The 24,643-nt window shown below is 35.4% G+C and overlaps 1 long non-coding RNA gene across 1 annotated transcript in view; it reads right to left on the reverse strand.

The window, feature by feature from the left end:
* LOC146395131 (uncharacterized) overlaps positions 1-24,643 on the reverse strand; it is a 403,482-nt gene that overhangs the window by 343,047 nt on the left and 35,792 nt on the right. The window contains exon 3 of the long non-coding RNA XR_014831860.1: positions 6,561-6,677. This is a non-coding gene — a long non-coding RNA (uncharacterized LOC146395131). The remainder of the gene's footprint in view (positions 1-6,560; positions 6,678-24,643) is intronic.

The following is a 24,643-nucleotide window of genomic DNA, read 5'->3' on the forward strand; positions in this document are numbered from 1 at the left end:
GATTATTCTTTGAAATAGATCACAGCCATTTTGAATTTGCCTCCTAGGGCGGAAGAAACAAAAGCAGAAATAAGCAAATGGGACTTAATTAAACTTAAAAGCTTTTTCACAACAAAGAAAACCTTAAACAAAACAAAAAGAGGGAGTTCCCATCATTGCTCAGTGGTTAACGAATCCGACTAGGAACCATGAGGTAGGAACCATGAGGTTGTGGGTTCGGTCCCTGGCCTTGCTCAGTGGGTTAAGGATCCAGCACTGCCGTGAGCTGTGGTGTAGGTCACAGACGCGGCTCAGATCCTGTGTTTCTGTGGCTGTAGCATAGGCTGGCAGCTACAGCTCCAATTAGACCCCTAGCCTGGGAACTTCTATATGCCGCAGATGTGGCCCTAGAAAAGGCAGAAAAAAAAAAAAAAAAGACAACATACTGAATGGGACAAAGTATTTACAAATGATATGACTGATAAGGGTTAATATTTAACATTTATAAACAATTCATAAACCTCAATATCAAAACAACTTTTGTAAATGAGCAGAAGACCTAAAAATACACTTTTCTTCCACAAAGACATACCAGTGGCCACCAGGCACATGAAGACTGCTGAGCATCACTAATCATCAGAGAAATCCAAATCAAAACCACAATGAACTATCACCTCACACCTGTCAGAATGGCTAACATTGAAAAGACCACAAAAAAATGTTGGCAAGGATGTGGAGAAAAGGGAACCCTCCTTCAGTGTTGGTGGGAATTTAAGTTGCTATAGCCACGGTGGAAAACAGTATGAAGGCTCCTCAAAAAACTAAAAATAAAACTATTATATGACCCAGCAATTCCACTCCTTGGTATATATCTGGATAAAAAAAAAACACTAATTCAAATAGATAGATATGCCCCAATGTTTATAGCAGCATTATTTATTATAGCCAAGCTATGGAAGCCACCTAAGTGTCCATCAACAATGAATAGATACCCCACAGCAAATATAATCCTCAATGGGGAAAAACTGAAAGCCTTCTCACTCAAATCTGGAACAAGACAGGGATGCCCACTCTCACCACTGCTCTTCAACATCGTTTTGGAAGTCCTAGCCACAGCAATTAGACAAACAAAAGAAATAAAAGGCATCCATATAGGAAGAGAAGAGATCAAACTGTCACTCTATGCAGAGGACATGATACTATACATAGAAAACCCTAAGGACTCAACCCCAAAACTCCTTGAACTGATTAATAAATTCAGCAAAGTAGCAGGATATAAGATTAACATTCAGAAGTCAGTTGCATTTCTGTATACCAGCAATGAAATATTAGAAAAGGAATACAAAAATACGATACCTTTTAAAATTGCACCTCACAAAATCAAATACCTCGGAATACACCTGACCAAGGAGGTAAAGGACCTATATGCCGAGAACTATAAAATTTTAATCAAAGAAATCAAAGAAGATATAAAGAAATGGAAAGATATTCCATGTTCCTGGATTGGGAAAATCAATATTGTGAAAATGGCCATACTACCCAAAGCAATCTACAGATTCAATGCAATCCCTATCAAATTACCCATGACATTGTTCACAGAACTACAACAAACAATCCAAACATTTATATGGAACAACAAAAGACCCAGAATCGCCAAAGCAATCCTGAGAAACAAAAACCAAGCAGGAGGCATAACTCTCCCAGACTTCAAGAAATACTACAAAGCCACAGTCATCAAAACAGTGTGGTACTGGTATCAAAACAGACAGACAGACCAATGGAACAGAATAAAGAATCCGGAAATAAACCCTGACACCTATGGTCAATTAATCTTTGACAAGGGAGGCAAGAACATAAAATGGGAAAAAGAAAGTCTATTCAGCAAGCATTGCTGGGAAACCTGGACAGCTGCATGAAAAGCAATGAAACTAGAACACACCCTCACACCGTGCACAAAAATAAACTCCAAATGGCTGAAAGACTTAAATAGACGACAGGACACCATCAAACTCCTAGAAGAAAACATAGGCAAAATACTCTCTGACATCAACATCATGAATATTTTCTCAGGTCAGTCTCCCAAAGCAATAGAAATTAGAGCAAAAATAAACCCATGGGACCTCATCAAACTGAAAAGCTTTTGCACAGCAAAGGAAACCCAAAAGAAAACAAAAAGACAACTTACAGAATGGGAGAAAATAGTTTCAAATGATGCAACTGACAAGGGCTTAATCTCTAGAATATATAAGCAACTTATATAACCCAACAGCAAAAAAGCCAATCAAGCAATGGAAAAATGGGCAAAAGACCTGAATAGACATTTCTCCAAAGAAGATATACAGATGGCCAACAAACACATGAAAAAATGCTCAACATCGCTGATTATAAGAGAAATGCAAATCAAAACTACCATGAGATACCACCTCACACCAGTCAGAATGGCCATCATTAATAAATCCACAAATAACAAGTGCTGCAGGGGCTGTGGAGAAAAGGGAACCCTCCTGCACTGTTGGTGAGAATGTCAACTGGTACAGCCACTATGGAGAACAGTTTGGAGATACCTTAGACATCTATACATAGAACTTCCATATGACCCCGCAATCCCACTCTTTGGCATCTATCCGGACAAAACTCTACTTAAAAGAGACACATGCACCCGCATGTTCATTGCAGCACTATTCACAATAGCCAGGACATGGAAACAACCTAAATGTCCATCGACAGAGGATTGGATTCGGAAGATGTGTTATATATACACAATGGAATACTACTCAGCCATAAAAAAAGGATGACATAATGCCATTTGCAGCAACATGGATGGAACTAGAGAATCTCATCCTGAGTGAAATGAGCCAGAAAGACAAAGACAAATACCATATGCTATCACTTATAACTGGAATCTAATATCCAGCACAAATGAACATCTCCTCAGAAAAGAAAATCATGGACTTGGAGAAGAGACTTGTGGCTGCCTGATGGGAGGGGGAGGGAGTGGGAGGGATCGGGAGCTTGGGCTTATCAGACACAACTTAGAATAGATTTACAAGGAGATCCTGCTAAATAGCATTGAGAACTTTGTCTAGATACTCATGTTGTAACAGAAGAAAGGGTGGGGGAAAAATGTAATTGTAATGTATACATGTAAGGATAACCTGACCCCCTTGCTGTATAGTGGGGAAATAAAAAAAAAATTATTAAAAAAAAAAAACAATGAATAGATAAAGAGGATATGACATGTGTTTGTGTGTGTGTATATATATACATATATACGAATGTGTGGAATATAACGGCAATAAATAAGAATGAAATTTTGCTATTTGTAACAATAAAGATGAACCTGGAGGATACATGCTTAGTGAAATAAACCAGATAGAAAAAGACAAACACTGTGTATTATCACATATGTAGAGTCTAAAAAGTAAAATAAACAAATGAATATAACAACATAGAAACAGTCACAGATATAGAGAACAAACCAGTAGTTACCAATGGAAAAGGGAAGGGGGTAGGGCATGACAGAGGTATGATATTAAGAGTTACAAACTACTATGTATAAAATAAATAAACCAGAATGATATATTGTTCAGCTCAGGGAATATAGCCAATATTCTATCACAATCACTATGTTGTACACATAATATTGTAAATAGACTATACTTCAATAAAAAATTTTAAATAAATTTTAACTGAAAGCATGCTTTCCAAATCAAAAAATATTATAATATTCTAATAATTTAAAATATGGCACTAATGTAACAATTGATGGAATCACTGTAACAGTAAAACTAAAAACAAAACAAAAATGTTGCAAACCAGGGTAACTTGATATAATGTTTCTAGGAAGGCAATAAATGTCAGGAACCTTTTAAAATATTGTTTATCCCAAGAAAATTATCAAAAGTATGAATAAAGATTTACGTACTACACTGTTAATAGTATTATTAGAAACATTAAAAGGGTGGGAGTTGCCTATAAATATCTGTATATAAATACAAGAAGAGGATAATTTTCAGTCTAAAAAGTAAAGTAAATGAATTTTGCATCAGTTTACCTCCCTATTTTCAGTAAACCCTGACCCTCTCTATGTCTGGTCCTCATGCCACATGCTAAATCTGATGGACCAGGTGCTATGTCTGTCCAGGCTCTTCCCCAATCTTATCTAGGCTTCCTCCCTCTTCCTGTTTATATATAATCTATTAATACTTGACTACTTATTTGAAGGAATCCTAACCCATTATCCTCTGTGACCTTCTGGACCAGTTCTTAAAACTGTATGAAGCAATTCTATGAGAATCCAAGCTCTCAACTCTTCAAGACCTCCTGTGGTCTTCTAGGCTCAGAAATGTCTCCTGTAATCACTTATTTCAAAGAGGGTTTCAAAGAGCGAGTTAAAGACCTCAGAGGCTGCATATTACATATTTATACATTCAAGTTTCCTTTTTGGCAACTTATTTTCCCCCAATGATAGCTAAATGTGCCTTTAAGATATAGGTTCTCTCTTAATCAAGGCAATAATGCAACCAACGACAATAACGTGAAGAGTGCAGACTAATTTTTAAAATTACAATGCAAATGCAGTTCTGGGTCTATACTAGTCACCTCTAGATGTGGGGCTCAGTAACCTGTTAAACCAAATGGCATTCGGCACCCCTGTGTTCTGTAGTACAGATGGAAAATACATGCTTCTCATGCATGTTGTGTTACCTAATTCTTTTTTCCTCCTTTCCAATTACTAAATTTAAAAAATGTATAAACAAAAAGGCAACCCTTCCTGCTTACTAAAAAATGGCTGTTACAGAGGGTTGGGGAGAATAAATTAGGAGTTAGGATTAACAGATACACGGTACTACATATAAAGTTGATAAATATCAAGGACCTACTTATAGCACAAGGAACTATATTCAGTACCCTGTAATAAAATCTATCAAGAAAAGAATCTGAAAAAAGAATATATAGATAAAAGTGAATTGCTTTTCTGTACACCTGAAACTAACACAACATTATAAGTCAATGATAGTTCAATAAAAATGGCTCTTATCAAGCTAAGAGGGAAAAATACAGAAAATAAAACTTAGAAGCTCCTTCGTTTATATTAACTTGGTGTTACATACTTTGTATTACTAAAGAATGTAGAACAGTCTTGCTAAATATTGGTGTGTATCTGAATCAAACAAACTGGAGGTTTAATACAGGCAATTTGGGTCTAAGTACTGGTGAAATCTTTTTCACAAGCTGCTCAAGATATTTTGAGGCTCGCTACAGTATAGGAACCAGGGATATGGTGCTTGGGGAGACAATAAATTCTGACAGAGTTGGTGGAGTTATGCACATATGCCAAGGATGAGGACTGATTTCTGAGTTAGGAAAATTGTATTTTAAGTTGAGATTGAGAAAGAATTGAGACTGAGACAGTGAAAGAAATGATAATTAAAACAAGGCTTTCTGATTCCAGAGTATCTACAAAATCTTTAAGTAGAATCTGCAGATAAAAATAATCATGTCCAAATTTTCTTCCTCAAGGATCCTGATTTTAATTCCTCAGAATTAGTTTCACTTGTGAAACTAATTGCCTGTGATCTATTATAGAATCCAGTCACCAAGTATCCTATTTTCTTCGACTGTGAAAATTAATATTATACTAGATCAGTCAATCTGAGGAGATCACCAGAAAATAATAAGTGCAATCACTCTAAATAAATATGATTCTAATAGAAAACAAAGCAAATAGAAGCTTATTTATCTGGTGACATCATGACTTGTAATTGATGGGTTAATGGGAAAATTGTGTTAAAGGTGAAGTCTTAGTCTTTTATATACTATACATTTATATACAATGTCATATATGCAAACATACATACACATACTCTAAATATTTTAACCATAAAAATGTAAATTTGAACTTAATATAACATTTTATATGAAGTGACAAGTTCTTCACTTTTGAACTTTGAATCTATATTGTTTTTTTGAAATACACTTTAGAAAATACAATCTATTGTCTCTAGTGTTAGTTCAAAAGAAATCAAAGACCTTTACAAGGCTACTTTGAGTGTAAAACCTTCTACGTTTTTATCCTTCCTCCAAAATTTTACAGTTGTTTTGCCTACATCCAACTTTGAAATATATCTTCAGTTATTAGCATTTCTCTTCAGTAGTCGTATTTCAATAGTTTTCATAACATCCTATTAAATTTCAAAATTATACTTCAAAGTATAATTAGAAAGAACATGACTGAGAACAAATAAAACTGCCTCTTTGGAAGAAAATACTCACTTTATAAGCATATAGGTGTACCAAAGAGGAATTAGTTACCCTTAAATTCTTAGGGTATACTAGACAAAAGTCAGCCTGTTTTAGAGAAAATATAAGGTACATTCACATGAGTTATTATGTAAGGTTAAGAGAGGTCCTCCTATAGAAGTAACAGCTAACTTCTGCTGAGGTCTTACTCCCTCTTCACTGAACCCTTTGTACATAGTATCTTTTAATCCTCAAAGCAACCCTGTGAGATGTAGACAGTATTAATAGTCCACACTTTGCAGATGAATAAATAGGGGTACCTCTGTTAAGGAACTTACCGAAGGTAAGGATAGAGTCAGGAAACTGAAAATGAGCTGGTCTTGCTCCAGAGGCTATAAAATTAACGGAAGCTGATATCACAGGAGTTAATGTATGAGGTTTGATTGTTGCCAGGCCTTAAAAAAAAAAAAAAAAGTGTTTCTCAGTGTTTTTTCTTTTTTTCAAAATTTAACTAGTCCTCCCCCCAGCTTTTTAAAGTAATATTTTTTATCATAAAAAAAAGGCAATACAAACTTGAAGGAAACGATAACTATCACCTGAATGCTACAGCCTACAGTGTCAGCGTGATCACGTTATATAGCTCAGTTTCACCACCTGAAAGGAATAGCCCTTTCCAGCTTCTTGTGGAATCAGAGGTAAAGGTAATGATTGGTCTATTTTCAGTCAGATACTAACACCCAAACCCATCAACTATAGTGCAAGGCAGAGGGTACTATAATTGGCTCAGTTTCCCTAAAATGCTAACTTCTAATCTAATCAACATTGACAAAGGTTTATAAAATAAAGAAAATCACATTCAAATCACTGAAGCAGGTAGGATGTGGATTTCCCAGAATTATATAGGACGCCGATTTTATACATTATACACACATACACGTACACACACACATACATATGTCTATCATAAAAAGAATAATTTGTACAAATGATTAAAAAGGTTTCTTTGCAGCAACTGTACTTAAGTTGGACCTAGAGTGGTTAAAACTTTTATAGAGGCAACTTTTTTGGGGGGGAGGAAAGCACACCAGTTAAAGGATACATGTTTGCTCAGTCATGGAACAGATTTGTTAAATGACTAGTGGTGGAACTTGGGGAGAAGTGAATTGTACTTGTGATGTAGGGTAAAAGGAAATAAAATTGAAATGGTAAAACTAAAAAAGATCACTTGGAAGGATCTGGCCTGACTCAATATTTTTTCCCTTCATTTAAAAGCCTTACTTAAAAATTTGAATTTCGGAGTTCCCATTGTGGCCCAGTGGTTAACGAATCCGACTAGGAACCACGAGGTTGTGGGTTCAATCCCTGGCCTCGCTCAGTGGGTTAAAGATCCGTCACTGCCATGAGCTGTGGTGTAGGTTGCAGATGTGGCTTGGATCCCGCGTTGCTGTGGCTGTGGTGTAGGCTGGTGCCTACAGATCCGATATGACCCCTAGCCTGGGAACCTCCATATGCAGCGGGCGCAGTCCTAGAAAAGAAGAAAAAATAAAATAACATAAAAATTTGAACTTTGGGACAATTTAAAATTTGTGAGCAAGATTGACATGATGCATACAAAATAGTTTCTTGTTACTCAGAAATGTTATAATGCTAATCACCAAATCTGTCAGAAAAGGAAATAAAAGAAACTATAAGCTGTTTTTGGATCCATTTATTGCCATGTACAAAGTAGTTTTACCATATAGAATTGTTTTTGCCTCATCAACATGATTGAATTAGTGGGCTGGGAAAAAAAAATTGTGTTCCTCTTTTACTATGTGCCAGCTAAAAAAGTGAACAAGAAACTTTAACTCTCTCTCTGAGAGAGAGAGAGAGCTGAAAAGCAGTTATAAACTAACATGTAATCCTCTATAAAGTTTTCTGTTAATTGAAGTTCTGTGTTTAACCGATAGATTTGGTCAGTTAGTGGAACATTAATCACTAGAGGAATCTAGATTAAAAAAAAACAATTGTGTGTATATACAACTGCTTTTCAGCTCTGTATGGTTTACTTTCATCTATTTTAAGAAAGGTGGTAGATGAAATACCATTTCAATATGTTTTAGTTTACCAAGGAATTCATCATCCAGGGTCCCACAGAAGCCTCATAGAACATAACTTGAGTTCAGGAGGCATCTCTTGTAAATGTCTTTAATAAGCTCAATCTCCTACTTTCCATGAGATGAAAGGTCTTTTCCAAACTCCAACACTACTAACTCTGCTGGTGGCTTAATTTTTACTTTATTTTATTTTTATTTATTTTTGTCTTTTTTTCTTTTAGGGCCACACCAGCAGCACATGGAGATTCCCAGGCTAGGGGTCCAATCGGACCTATTGCTCCCAGCCTATGCCAGAGCTACAGCAACACCAGATCCGAGCCCTGTCTGTGATCTACACCACAGCTCATGGCAACACCGGATCCTTAACTCACTGAGCAAGTCCAGGGATCGAACCCGCGACCTCATGGTTTCCAGTCGGCTTCGTTTCTGCTGCGCCACATTTTTACTTTATTTTAAAATGAGAACTTTCACCAGATGTCAGTTTCCTTAACTTTCCATTAATCTACCACCCTCTATCCTTCTGTCCTCTGGTCTCATCTGACCCTGAGGTTTCAGAGAAATCACTCACTATGGATGATTCCTTCTTGCCCTCTGTCATTCATCCATTTGTCTTGAGTACCTATTTATTCTTACTATTCACACCGATTCTTCCACCATTAAAAATTAAAGTTTTTTCCACCCCACTGCCTCATTAAGCTCACATTTACCTGAAGCATTGCCCTAACTCATGCCACTCATTTCTTGAAGTCAAACTAGGAAGGGGTTAAAGATTCTAAGCACGACAGTAGCATGGACCCAAGCACTAAAATCTTGGCATAGTTACATAAACTGGATAGTGGGATGGTGTCATGTTATTTTTCACATCTTCAATTATGAAACGCAAAATGAATCTATATGAACAGCTTTCAGGATTTTCACTCCATTCTCTCTTCTATTTATAAATAATATTGTTTAATGAAAACCAACACCCTCCACAAACACAGAAATAAATGTATGTAATTAAAGAAATGACAGAGAAACTGATTTTGCAGGGAAACAGAAAGATAGTACCTTTATCCCCAGTCCCCAAACATAATGTCTTTAAGCACCTGCTCGCTCCGGTTTGAGAAAAATATAGAGAATAAAAATAATAATATCATGCTAAAAAAGTCATATAAATAAATTATATAAATGTTATCACATAACTATATTTCTATTACAGAAGGCATCATAGATAAACTACTCTTACAGCTGTAATATTACAAAGTAAACATTGCATTATTGAAATGCTAGATATAGTGCTGTTCTAGAAACATACTAAAATATAACTGCATTTTAATACTGCAGCATTTATTAAGAATTATAGAAACATAGAAGACATACTGCTTTAATATACCATTTAAAACTTTAATAGTATTTCATCTTAAATGATGGAATCATTACTTATGATCATAATAATCAGAATTATCTCCAAGAATGTCTTTTAGATAAGTTGTAATGATACTTTTTAAAAAATTTACTGAATATAGAATAACTTTGTTTTCAGGCTTTCAATAATCTAATAGTGATATAATTTTTCAAGTTGTTTACTCATAATAAATGCAAGTACATACGCAAAAAAATGCAATCACATAAAATCACATGATAGAAGAAAATTAGGAATATTACAAATGTTTGAAATTGCAATTCTAATCTATTACATCACAAAATCATGGTAACTAAAACACACAACACAGTTTTATGGTGCAGGAGATAAAAGTGAGACATAGTAGGAATTTTTTTTCCTATATTGCATAGTTTTTGATAATTGAAATTTTCGAGATAGCTTTATCTCTGAGATTAGTTTTCCTTGTTGATACATCGCATCAGAACAACGGGATTTGCTTGCCATCAAACTGAAATATTTAATTTGTTTTTAGTTCATTAATGAGTTATTTATGCTAAAATATTTTCACAATTTTATTGAGGTATAAATTATACACAATAAAGTGAATTCCTTTAACTGACAATGCAATGAATTTTAACAACTGATGTACCCATGAAATCAATGCCTCAGTCAAGTTAAAGAATATTTTATTCAAAGCCTAAAGTTTTTTTTTTCCTTTTTCCTTGCAATCCCTCTGTGCCACACCGATCCCTAATCAGCTTTCCATCACTACAGATTAATTGGCATTTTTAGAATTGTGTATAAAGGAAATTATATAGTAAGTACTCTTTATGTCTGGTTTAATTATTTTGAGATGGGCTGTTTTATGATTTAATATTTTATTTTATATTTTATCAAAAATATTCCATTGTATGAATCTAAAAAAATTTTTGTACCCATTCTTCTATTGATAGACATTGGCTTATTACCAAATTTTCACTATTATGAACAAAGGTACCATGGATATTCTTGTAGAGGTTTCTATGCAGACACAGACTTTTATTTTTGTTTGGTAAATACCTATCATTGAAACCACTATTTCAAAGGGTAGGTGTATGGCAATGTATGATTAACCATGTAAGATAATGTCAAACTCTTTTCCAAGTGCTAGTACCCTTTTATTCAATTACCAACAATCTCTACAAATATGCAATGTTGTCAATAGTTCTAATTTTAGACTTAGTGGTTTAAGATAATATATAGCTATGATTTAATTTACATTTCCCCTACAACTATTTTTCCTGGGCTTATTGAGCCATTTGTGAAAAGTCCAATCCAAAGCCTATATATATCACGCATTTTCTATTAGGTTACATGTTAATGTGGGTCCTCTGAAGAGCAGATGTCAAGTTGGGATTAGACTTGCAAGAGATATATTGAAGAAACACACCTGTGGAAAGATAAAGGAGAGAGACACACAGAAGGTAGGAATATCTGGAGACTACAATGCTAGTCTGATACTTGCTAAGGAAAGAGGAAGCAAGGAGAGGTAATTGGGTAGAAGGAGTCTCAGACAGCAACACAGTTTTAAAAAGGCTTAAGGGTGCATATAACTTTTTGAATGAAAGTTTTGTCCAGATACATGCCCAGGAGTGGGATTGCTGGACCATGTTCATTGCAGAACTATTCACAATAGCCAAGACATGGAAACAACCTAAACTGTCCATCAACAGATGAACTGATTAGGAAGATGTAGTACATATACACAATGGAATACTATTCAGCCATAAAACAGAAGGAAACAATGCCGTTTGCAGCAACATGGATGCAACTAGAGATTCTCATGCTAAATGAAGTAAGTGTGAAAGAGAAAGACAACATATCATATCATTTACATGTGGAATCTAAAATATGGCACAAGTGAACCTATCTACAGAACAGAAACAAACTCATGGACATAGAGAACAGACTTGTGTTTGCCAAGGGGGAGGGGGAGAGAGAGGGAGTGGGATGGATGAGGAGTCTGGGGTTAGTAGATGCAAAGTTTTGCATTTGGAGTGGATAAGCAATGAGGCCCTATTTCCAATCACTTGTGACAGAACATAATAGAAAATATTATGAGAAAAAGAATGTAGAGCAGAAATTGACACCTGGGTCACTTTGCTGTAGAGCAGAAACTGACAGAACATTGCAAATCAACTATAAAAATGTTTAAATAATAATAAAGCTTAAGAGAGTTGACTGGGAGACTTCAAAGCAAAGAAACCCATTAAGGAGAACCCCACCCAACCTATTAAAAGGCCCACATTAGTACCACTGCAGTGCTTCATCACTGCTGGCACAGCCCATGGCAAGCAATGCCTCAGTTGCAAATGTGGGGATGGTACCAGAAGGACAGCAGTTGGAGCCAGCAGTCAATTATGCCCCCATGCAGAGGAACTCACAGCCCCTACAGTGCATCACACACATCTACTTCTTTATGCTGGCTCAAGTAGTCCCCTATGTGGTTCCAAAGGGCCTGTCTCCGAGGGGAAATTTAGAAGAGTGAGGTTACTTGAATGAATTGCTGCCCTGTTTAAAAATTTATTCTCGGGATCATAACTGCTACCCTTCTTATTCTTCTTCTGTTACCCATTTCATTTATTTACTTTTATTTCTATGGCCACACCTGTGGCATATGGAAGTTCCCAGGACAAACGTCTAACCAGATCTGTAGCTACAGCTTACACCACAGCCACAGCAACACTGGATCCTTAACCCACTGAGCAAGATCATGGTTGGAACTCTCATCCTCACAGAAACAACATCAAGTCCTTAACCCACTGAGTCACAATGGGAACTCCTGCTACCCATTTTAAAGTCATCTCACCCTTGGCTCCCACCTTGGCAGGTCTTGATGGATAAGTAACTGAGTATTGCAAAAAGTCAATTTTATTTCTGGCTCAAATTTTCCTCATTTGTAAAAATGCAGGGGTTGAGCTAGTTGTTTTTCACCATGTTTTTAAAAGCCCCATATTTAATCACTGTTCATTAAACTGAATTTATCAAAACAATTTGACCACTTCTATAAATTGAAATATAAGCCAATGTGACCCTCTAAAGTATGTGATAATTTTCATATTTAAATAACCACAGAAAAAGTCAAAGAAACTACTAGTCTTATCACATAAATGTGTAATTTCCATTAGTGATTTGGAAATATTGAAAACAGGTCATAGAGTTCCTTTCATTACTAATTTTGCAAACTAGTATAAATCTGTCCTCTCATGGAACACATACCCAACTAATCGCTAAAGAACGCCTTCAAAATTTCTGATTATCTGATTTTATGTTTCTTGATTACTCTTCAAATGTAGATGAGAACAGAATGAACTATCTTATACAATATATCATCTGTATATAAAAATATTTACAAAGGTCCTTTAAATAACATATGCAATGAACAATTCAAATGTATTTAATATAAAATCCCAACTGTATAGTTCTTGGGAAGATACCCTCTAAAGAACTGATCAGAATCACTTTTACTGTCTCTTTGCTATTACATACAGGCTTTTAAGCATTATTTTTGTCCACTGTAAAAAATCATACGGAAAAAGGGATTTTGAAAAGATTTTGTTATCTTTTCTGCATTTGATAAGCATAAGTTCCCCATATTCTGTAATACCTTTGCATTTGTATCCTTATTTTCATAAATAAGAAAAATGACACGCTCGTCATGATAAATGTGGAAAACTAAAAACGTGAGGGCAAATAAAGCAGAGGATTTTTCTATGAGCCACTGACCATTTAATGAGTGTGTGAGTGACTTTCTTTTAAAAAAAATTTAAACAAAGTCAGGAGTTCCCATTGTGGCTTGATGGTAACGAACCTAACTAGTATCTATTAGGCATGGGTTCAATCTCTAGCCTCGCTCAGTGGGTTAAGGATCCAATGTTGCTGTGAACTGTGGTATAGATCACAGATGCAGCTTGGATCTGGTATTGCTGTGGCTGTGGTATAGGTCAGCAGCTGTAGCTCCTATTTGACTTTCGTATGCCCTGGGTGCAGCCCTTAAAAAAAAAAAAAAAGAAGAAGAAGCGAAGCCAGACTGTAATAGGTCACCTCTAATGCCTCCCAATGATCCTCCCTTTCTGGTTTTCCTCTCCTTTGTGTAATCTTTTCCCCTTGAGTGTGGGGCAAACCTTGTGACTCACACCAAATGAACAGGAAGTAGCAAAAATGATGGGACTTCATTTCTTAGATTAGGCTTTTACTTGTTTTACATGACGTCTTCTCGCTCTCTTACCTGCTTGCTCAGAAAGAAGCTGGCTGCCATATCTTCAGCTGTCTTGTGAATTTCTTAGCAAGAAATGAACTGAGGAAGGCCTCCAGCTAAGAGCCAGCAGAGACCTAAAGTCTACCAGCAGCCACATGGTTTAACTTGGAAAGAGATTTTTTGAGACTTGCTAAGAATCAGGTGAATCATCTTGAAAGCTGCCCTTCATCAATTGGGTTCTGAAATGACTGTAGCCCTGGCCATCAACTTGATTTCAGCCTTGTGACAGACCATGAGCCAGAGGCACACAACTAAGCCATCTTCAGATTCCTGACCCACAGACTATGAAATAATAAATGTTTATTTTTAGGCTGCTAAATTTGGGGGTAATTTGTTACATAGCAATAGTTTACTAGCAAGTCTTGGTTCTCATGGGAAGACAAATCACACAAGATGCAGAGTTCCTGGGAGATGATGTCATAAACCAAAATCTATTTCAGCCCTAAAGAGACTAAGCTTTCACTAGTTTTATTCAGCTGTTTTGGAGAACATGGCATTTAAATCCTATTACTTTTTTTTTTTTTTTGATAAGTCTTAGCTCATTTGCTTTAACTGAGAGTTTAGCTAATGTCAACAATTTTAGAGCAATCTTATTTTCGTATTCCATCAATAATTTCTTAGTTAATTTATTGTAAATATGCAGAGAAAGGCTAAATAATTCTTGAGGATTAGTGTGGTTTCTCATAATTGGATAAATTAAATAGATACCTGGAAAATAAGTTAAGAATTCCTTTCTTCTAACTTTATTTTCCTAATCACTTAATGAAAACTAATGATCTGTCAGAGGGAAAACAGAAAAAGGTAAGTAAATATTCACTACCATTTTGGGGGACTGGCTATTCTGGTTTATAAAGAATGATTCAAACAAATACCACAAATATATCAGGAGTGTAGGATATTTCAAAGGTACTCTTTGATCCCCTGAGTGTATCTGTTGTAAAGTGTCTTACTTTGTGAATCGCCAAATTCATAATGGTCTACCAAGCTCTGACCGTCGTAACTTTATAAATTTTTTTATGGTCACACCCACAGCCTTTGGAAGTTCCCAGGCCAGGGACTGAATCCAAGCCACGGCTGCAACTGATGCCACAGCTGCAGCAATGCTGGGTCCTTTAACCCACTGTACTGGGTGAGGGATGGAACCCATATCTCTGCAGTGACCCAAGCCACTGCATTCAGATTCTTAACCCATGTGCCACAGCAGAAACTCCAAAACTTTATAATTTGTATCAGTTAGGCTTTACATGACTAACAAGCACACTTGATTCCACTTGAGATTCCACATCAAACCTCAGACCTGACGTTAGGAAAGCCAGGTTTTTGAAATCCTGTTCATTGCCTACAACTTCTACTTTGAGTCATTTTCACATCTTGTCTCCTCGGATCAGCTCTTGCACCTGGTTTCTAATCCATCGTTTCTTATTTTGTGCCTCATTTCTCTCTTCAAACCCTCACAATGAAATCAGTTCTCCTTAGAAGAAGGGACATGAACGATCTTGCTTCCTCCTCTCTCAGGATACAGTGCGAAGGCAGCTGCAAACCAGGAAACAAGACCTCACCAGACAGCAAATCTGCCAGCACTGAGATCTTAGACTTCCCAGCCTCCAGAACTGTGAGAAATAAATGCCTGTTTTTTTTAATTGAAAAAATAGCTGATTTACAATATTGTGTTGGTTTCAGGTATACAGAAAAGTGATCCAGATTCTTCTCCACTATAGGTTAGTAAAAATTATTGAGTATAATTCCCTGTGCTATACAGTAGGTCCTTGTTGTTTATCTATTTTATGTATAGTGATGTGCATAACGTTAATCCCAAACTCCTAATTTACCCCCTATACATTTTCCCATTTGGTAACCATAAGTTTGTTTTCTATGTCTGAGTCTGTTTCTATTTTGTAATTAAGTTCATTTGTATCATTTTTTTAGATTCTATATACAAGTGATATCATATGATATTTGTCTTTCTCTGTTGTTTAAGACATTCAGTCAATGGTATTTTTGTTATAGCAGCCCAAACTTACTGATTTCTATTTCTATTTGTATGTTATTCATTAACTTCTAAACTCTTGAGTTACTTGTAATTTGTAAAAAATTTTTTTCTTTTTAGGGCCGCACACGCAGCATATGGAGATTCCCAGGCTAGGGGTTGAACTGGAGCTATAGCTTCTGGCCTACACCACAGCCACAGCAACGCCAGGTCTGAGCCATGTCTGTGACCTACACCACAGCTCATGGCAACACTGGATCCTTAACCCACTGAGCAAGGCCAGGAATTGAAGATGCTCATGGATGCTAGTCAAATTCATTTCTGCTGGGCCACGAAGGGAACTCCTAATTTGAAAATATTTTAATGAGCATAGGCCAACAATGGCGAGTCCCTGAACTCATTCTTTTCAATTATCCTCCCCCCTTTAATCTGACATAGCATTTCCTTCTGACGTTTTTGCTATTCCTGTGGGGTTGTTTAAAATGACTTTCTTTATAGGGACACTTACCCTCTCAATGAGGCTTCTTTTAGCAAGAAACATCAACTTGTACTTGCAGTGCACATCATTGGCTACCATTGCATACCCACATTCTATGCCATTCATGATCCTTCACTGTCCTAAGTGCCTGGGCCTACAGATTAACCACAGATAATTCTGTATCTTTTTCTATCAGCGGCACAAATTGCCTTGTTACTGTGTCCACTTCTGTTATTACTGGCCCCAGGCTGTCCTGAGATATATTGCCTTTATCTGTTTAGCAACTCCCCACAGCCAGCTGATTGTCTTTCTTGTTTGGTAGTGATTGTGATTCCTGGCCTCCCACAGGCATTGAACCTTCACACTTTCCAAAATTTACCATGCCTAGCAATGCCTGCCTCCTCTTGTTTTTCCTGGGTTTTCTTTCAGAACAGCAACATGTGATGCACAAACAAAGGGTTAAGTGCTGTACACATATACATTTTTATTAAGAATAATTGATGAGACACAAAAACGTGTTCTAGTTATTTTTAAAATTGGCACATTATAAATGCCAAGTGCCTTCTAATTCAGCAATTAGGTTATAAAAATTAAATCACGAATCTCATATTTTACATCAATTTCATTCTCTGTAGGGAATATTCAAATTGACATTAAGACAAATAGGAAAGAGTATGTGGGGCAGGGGGAAGCACCATGAGACAATTTATTAACAAACACCTTGAATTATACACTCCCCTGTTAATTGAAACATCATTCACAAAGATGTATGAAGTGAGGGATTCCACATTCTAGAATAAGTTATTTGAGAGAAAAGATTATGGAATCATACACACCCAAGTATGCGGATGGATAGAGAGATAGACACACATATATGCGTGTGTGTGTACATATACGCATAATTACAATAAGAAAGATGCACACCAGTTCCTGTCTTACAAAGTGGTTTAACAATGAATATGTTAAGTTTAATAAATCTGAAGTAAAGGAAATGTGTCTGGTGCGCTGTTGAGATTTGTTCTTGAACCATGTCCTTTCAGGAGAAACTTTTCTGAACACCATGTTCAACTTTCCAGGGCAGACAGAGCTCACATGTGTGGCATGAAGGTGAACAGCTGATGGAGTATGGTGAGAGAAAGGACCACCATGCCACTCAGATTCCATCTCCTGAGGAAATTCCTGACCCCCAGAGGAGTGAAAGGCAGGATCCACTGGCTCTGTTTGGAGCTTGGAGTCCATGATGTTTCTAAGATAAAACAGACTTACTTTCTGGAGAGAAGGGGGCCTGCCTGGGGGATTCTCAACAGAGGAGTGGATCAAGAAGATGTGGTACTTGTAATGGAATATTACTCAGTAATTAAAGTATTGCTTAAAGTATTTAAGTAATGGAATATTACTCAGCCATTAGAAGGAACGAAATACTGGCATTTTAAGCAACATGGATGGACCTAGAAATTATCATGCTAAGTGAAGTCAGCCATACAATGAGACACCAACATCAAATGCTTTCACTGACATGTGGAATCTGAAAAATGACACAGTGAACTTCTTTGCAGAACAGATACTGACTCACAGACTTTGAAAAATTTATGGTCTCCAAAGGAGACAGTTTCGGGGTGGGGGGAATACACTGGGGTTGTGGGTTGGAAATCTTATAAAACTGGACTGTGATGATCATTGTACAACTATAAATGTAATAAATTCATTGAGTAATAAAAAAAAAAGACTCTATGACACTCTCTGGCAGTGGCTATGCAATAGTGAAAACAACCCACTTCTTTCCCTTCACTAGATGGACTGGGAGTTTGGGGTTAGTAGATGTAAACTATTACACTTAGAATGGATAAGCAATGAGGTCCTGCTGTACAGCACAGGGAACTATACCAGTCTCGTGGGATAGACCACGATGGACGATGGTATAAGAAAGGGAATGTACATGTATGTATGACTGGGTCACATTGCCATATAGCAGAAATTGGCAGAGCATTATAAATCAACTATACTTTAATAAAAAATTTTTTAAAAAGAAAGAAACTTTCAAATTCCTTCAACATTTCTACTGTTGATGCCACACAAGAGAAATAACATGTGTTTCACCCCACAAACCATTCCTGCAGTGGCATTCTTTTTTTTTTTACTCCTGATTAGTTTTATTTATTTATTTATTTTTCAAATGGAATTTTTTTTCCCCATTGTACATCACTTATAACTGGAATCTAACATACAGCACAAATGAATGTTTCCACAGAAAAGAAAATCATAAGACTTGGGAGAATAGACTTGTGGCTGTCCAGGAGGAGAGGGAGGGAGTGGGAGGGATCGGGAGCTTGGGGTTAGCGGATGCAATCTATTGCTCTTGGAATGGATTTACAATGAGATCCTGCAGTGGTATTTTAATAGGGCACATTTTGAAGGCTCCTTCTTCATTGTGTGCTTAGTATTTTAGTCACACTCTACAGTAACACTTAACCACATTTTTACTGTAATTATTTGTGTATATGTCTATCTCAGTTGAGATATTACAAACTCTCAGGCATAGAATGCATCTCATTTATTTCTCCATTCCTGACACTTAGGCTCTTCCGCACTGGGAGTAAGAACCCAATATTTCTGTTAAATTAAATAAATAAATAAATAAATGGCTACAGAATACAGGCAAAAATGCCAATATAGATACTTATGTTTATATTTACACATTTATACAATGTTCTTGCAATGATAATATTCATACATTTGGTAGTGTTTATTTTCAAAAAGTTGTGTTTATATAGGTGATAGTTTAGATCTTATATGATCAATGTAAAGATATATAATTAGAGGAGAGAAATTATAAATATTGCCATTTTGATATTTTTATACATATGAGAGTGATAATTTTTTGCACACTTACTTAACTGCAAATAACAGTACATTCTATGCCATCTAATCACTCACAAAATGTAGAATTAGGAAGATTCACAAATCAGCTACTATTAAAATTAAAGGTAATATAAATCTGATCAGTTTGGGGGGATTGTGTTCAGGACAAAAAAAAAGTGTAAATAGATAATCAAAGAAGTTGCAGGTACCAGCAGTCTTAAATTTATAGGTATATAAATATTTTTAAAGTTTCAGGAACAGTGTTGCAAATTATCTGGGAATTTGCAATGGAGTCATTTTTTTTTCAGTGTTTAAGATAAATTGCATATTAACTATTCAAATATAGATTCTTATAATTTTTATAATATTTTTCATATTATTGAAATTCCTTACTGGTGTGAACAAACAGTACTTTCTTCTTTTCCTACTACATTTCTTTGGTGAAGATACAATTCTTATTCCAATAATTTGTTCCCTGAGTAGTTATTAATGAGTTTCATTATAATGTCATAAAGCATATATGAATCTTTTAATTTGCATATGTATTAACTATATTTATATATATACATATATATACATATACATACACCAGAAATATCCATTATGCAGTTATTTCTAAACAATAAACATGGAAATAATATTAGCAGGAAAACAAAACTTATGAAACTCTCTAAAGGACAAAGTAAAATGCAGATTAAATGCATAATTAATGTATTTTGAAAGTTATAAAAACTATAGCTTGGCAGATTATTAAGAAAAATTTTCCATCTAGGTTTTACTGTGTCATTAAAAAGCAAATTTTTCATATATAATTACTTTCATGGCATTCTAATTTATTAGATGACTTCAAATTATGGGAAATAAATAGTATTAATAACAGAGGAGTAATGTATTTTCAGGATTTTTTATGCATAGTGTGCTTCAAAATCCTAATTTCTTTTTTGCTTAGGATATTCAAGTACACTCCTATCCAAAGATATGACTGTTATCAAGACAATGCTGTGAACCCATGGAATCTTACTAGTTAGGAATCTTGATTTTGTTTCAGAAATAATAATAAAAGTAATCTAACAAAATGAAAAATAATGTTTTCTTCTCGAAACCTTGATAGTACCACATAGCCCCATTCTCTCATATCCCTTTTTGGAAATCCCTTTTTACTTTTGAGATTCAGTTCTCATACACCATCTTTCCTAAAGCCTTCTTTGCTTCTTCCTCCATTCTTCCTGATTTTAGTGGTTCCTTCCTCTATATGCTTGTATTTTTCATGCTCTTTAGCATTTTGCTTTCTTCATTGTAATATGGTTTATATCTCTTTTTACCCATCAGACTGCAAAATCCAAAATATCAGGGCCACCTCTTTTCTGTTCTCTTCCATACTGTCACACTATGCTACACATAATTTATGCTGTTACACATAATTTATAGTGAAGATTTGCTGGATTCTTATGGCTAGCTTTCTTCTTCCACCCACAGTGATGAGGATCATATAAATTGTGCAAGTGAGTTTGAGTAATACACAAGAAAATTAAAACAAACCCTCTACTCAAGAAGTTTATATAATGTTATAGAGCTGACAATATCATTACAAGGTTCATTTAAAACAAAAACAGTATTCTGATGTTAACAGTGTTAATTATTAAGTGTTAACTAAAAGGCCAGCATACTATATCCTATCCATGCTGTGACTAAAACTATAAAAATACGTATATGTAACTAAAAGATTTGGAACATAAAATTGGAAGCTAATGAGTGACTAGTAGTTACTGATTTTTTCTTGATGGTTCAAAAGTGTTTGTAACACAATTATATAAAATATTTGAACAGCTCATAAATTAGAAGAGTCTAAGCATCCATAGACACTTATCTCCATAGAGCATTCTCTCTAGATATAACAGTTTTGGAATCTAAGATTCGCTTTAAAAGATTACATAGGAACAACATGTTTTTTTTTCCTGGAATTCTTAGGACCACACATGTTACAGTAAGGATATTATATGTTACAGTGCCAGGATTTTTGTTTCCTGAATTCAAAACTGTCTCTTAAGTAGCCAAATCCTGGTAAAACACAGCCAGCATATGATGGATGAAAAACAACCATGCCATATTCTCTATCAGTGAGATTCTAAATTTGATTTTTTTTTTTTTTGGTTCAAGTAGATCTTCTAAATACAAATCATCTGGCTTTTAATATAAAATATATGGTAGGTTACCAAGGCTTTGTATGATCATCGCTTTATTACCTAATTGTGTTTCAATATAATGACCTCAATATCATAATCTGATCTCTTGCAATAAAATAATTAAATCCAAACTACCAACTAGCATCTCAAGATAACAATGAAGTATACATTACAAAAAAAGCACATATGTCATATGAGCATTTAGCTACCGATATTAGAAACGTCTGAAAGCAAAAGAAAGAAGAAAGTAGAAAAAGTATATTTGGGATACCAACCACAACTAAAATGTACCAAGTACGAAACTGTGCAAAAGGTCCAAAAAGTATAACAAATGACATTAACACTATTGGCAGATATCAAAATTAACTAAAGTTGGAATCTCTAAGTCTCAATCTACAGTATAGATTTCTTTATTTAGGAAAGTGCAGCATAATGGAACAAAACTTAGTAATCAAAAACTTAGTAATCAAAAACTCTGGCCATCTATACAGTAATAAAGTTAGACTGCTGTGTTTTAAGCGTATGGCTATCTCCAAATGACTTGGCATGTTATTTTTCCAGAATTGCTATCACAAAACACTGATGTACTGAGATGCCTTTGGCAGCATAGTAGATATACTGCTATTTTCTTCACCAGCAGAGTAAAGGTCAAATAATTTAATGAAACTGATTTAGGGCTCTGTCATAACTGGTTAATTCACAGGTAAAAGGGGAATAATAAAATAAATTTCGTGGGGATATAGTGTCAATTAAGTTGTCACATGGCTGAGTAGGTGACTTTTTTTTTTTTTAAGTACAAAGTTTCAAAGCATGCATTTATATCTGGGAAAACATTCTAGCTGAAGAAGTGATTTTTCTTACCTATAAAATGGGAATTATAAAGCTTATCATATAGGGGTGCTGAGAAGAAAAATGACCCATCAAACTCTGTAAGATTACTTCGTGTTTTTTCTTTGTTGTTGTTCAAAATAGGTAATGTGGAAACCAATACGAACACTTTTTGAAAACACATTAATCTTGGTAACAGGGTCACAAGGTTGGCTTTAAGCAAAGTCAAACAGAGACCTTTCCATTCAAGATAGACCATTCTATTAAAAACATAGCACTTTGGTTACCTCAGGCCTTTGAACTCAAGTTCTATTTCTGAGGCTTGCTTCTTTGTCCTTATAAACCTTTATATACCTGCCTGATAGCAAAATATCCTCCTCATATTCCCATCAGGGATCCTATGGTTCATCTCTTTTTCAGCTATGCCAGGATTCTGATGAATTAAAGCAGGAAACATTCAGAAATTCCTTCAATCCACAAATATTTATGGACTGTCACTTTGCACCAGCCACAGTGGCAAACAAAGCTAATTCATGGAGCTTAGAGTCAAAAATGGGGACAGATTTAAACAAATAATGACCAAAAAAAATGCGATCAGGGGTTAAGAGATGCAAACTATTGCATTTAGAATGGATGAGCAATGAGATCCTGCTGTATAGCACAGGGAACTATATTTAGTCACTGTGATGGAACATGATGGAGGATAATTGAGAAAAAGAATGTATATATGTATGTGTGACTGGATCACTTTGCTGAACAGTAGAAAACTGACAGAATACTGTAAACCAACTATAATGGAAAAAATAAAAATCATTTGAAAAACGTGATGAGTACAATCAAATAGCAATAAAGGACACCATATTTTAGGATCCTGCACACTGCTGCCTTAAACATTAGTGACTTCCCTGGGCATCCACTTTGTTTTACTTGACCTTCTAACATGAGCATAATCTAGTGGTCATCAATAGAGATAACACTTTCTTCAAAGTGAGTTTAGAAATACGTGTGACAAACTTTAGTGGTCACAATTGTTAGAATCTATCTAGTTTGCCATTTGGTTGGAAAATCCAGGAATAAAATTGCACTGTAGCATGCAGAATTTAAAACATGTGGAACAACTGGAACATTTATCCTTGTGAATAGAAGTGTATACAAATTAGTTTCCAATATCTACTAATCTCAACATACACACAAGATATCGAATCAACAATTTCTCTTAGTTGCATATCTTAGTTTGAATATCTTAGACTGATAGGCAAAGCTAAGTCACCAAAGGATATGCACAAAAATTTCAGAGCTTTGCTATTTATTATTTGCAAAACCTGGAAACAACCCAAAAGTCCTTTAAAAATAGAATGAATAAGTAAATGGCATTACATTCATGCTATGAAATACTCTATGTAAATGGAAAAAACAGACCATTGCTCAAAGCAACTACTTGGATGAATTTAACAAACAAGACATTGAGTGAAAAAAAGGAACACAAATAGTTTCATTCCATTTGTAAAATGCTCAAAAATGTCACAGGCAATCTATAGTGGGTAGTATTTAGTGGGAGGGATCTCACACATAAAAAGATAGAGATCTGAATATGGTTATGTCTAGGATCACTAACTGGAGGACACAAAGGATGTTTCTGGAGTTATGGTAGAGTGCTATGTCTTGATTTTGATGGTGGTTATACGAGTATGTTTGCATTGTAAAAAATCCATTAAACTGTAAAATTATAGCTTCTATGCTTACTCACACATATGATATACTTCAAAGGGATTTTTACATATATTTAGAAAAATTTCAAGGCAGAGTTAACCAAAATATCATCTCAAATTCTAATTATCTAAAGTACTTTAGATGACATCTAAAATACCATGTCTAATTCTTATCATAGCAAAGGGGAATGGAGAGATTTGGAGGGCACTACTTTAACCAAACATTCAGATAGCATCACTAGATATGGAATAAAAGGAAACACACAGTATCAGCTATGAACTATTCCTGCAAAATAACTGAAAAGGTACACAGACAGATAGGCATTGTTCAAGATGGCAGCATAGGAAGATTTTGAATTCACTGCCTTCCACAGACACACCAAACCTACAGCTACATATGGAACAATTCCCTCTGAAAAAAACCTGAAAAACAAAAAGGAAAGGGCCACATGGAGATGGATAGGAGAGGCAAAAACATGGTCTTGCCAGAAACCCTATACTCAAGGCAGTTGGAGAGATCTCCTCAATACAAAACTTATCTCTGAGGAGCAGGTGGTTTGTGCCTCATATCAGACTCTCCAACCCTTGGAATCTGCACTGGACAGTCAAGCCCAAAAA

Source organism: Sus scrofa, chromosome 17 (genome assembly GCF_054392235.1).
Source record: "Sus scrofa isolate SSC_HxYL_T2T_F1_AM1 chromosome 17, Sscrofa_HxYL_maternal_Yorkshire_Landrace_v2.0, whole genome shotgun sequence".
NCBI lineage: Eukaryota > Metazoa > Chordata > Mammalia > Artiodactyla > Suidae > Sus > Sus scrofa.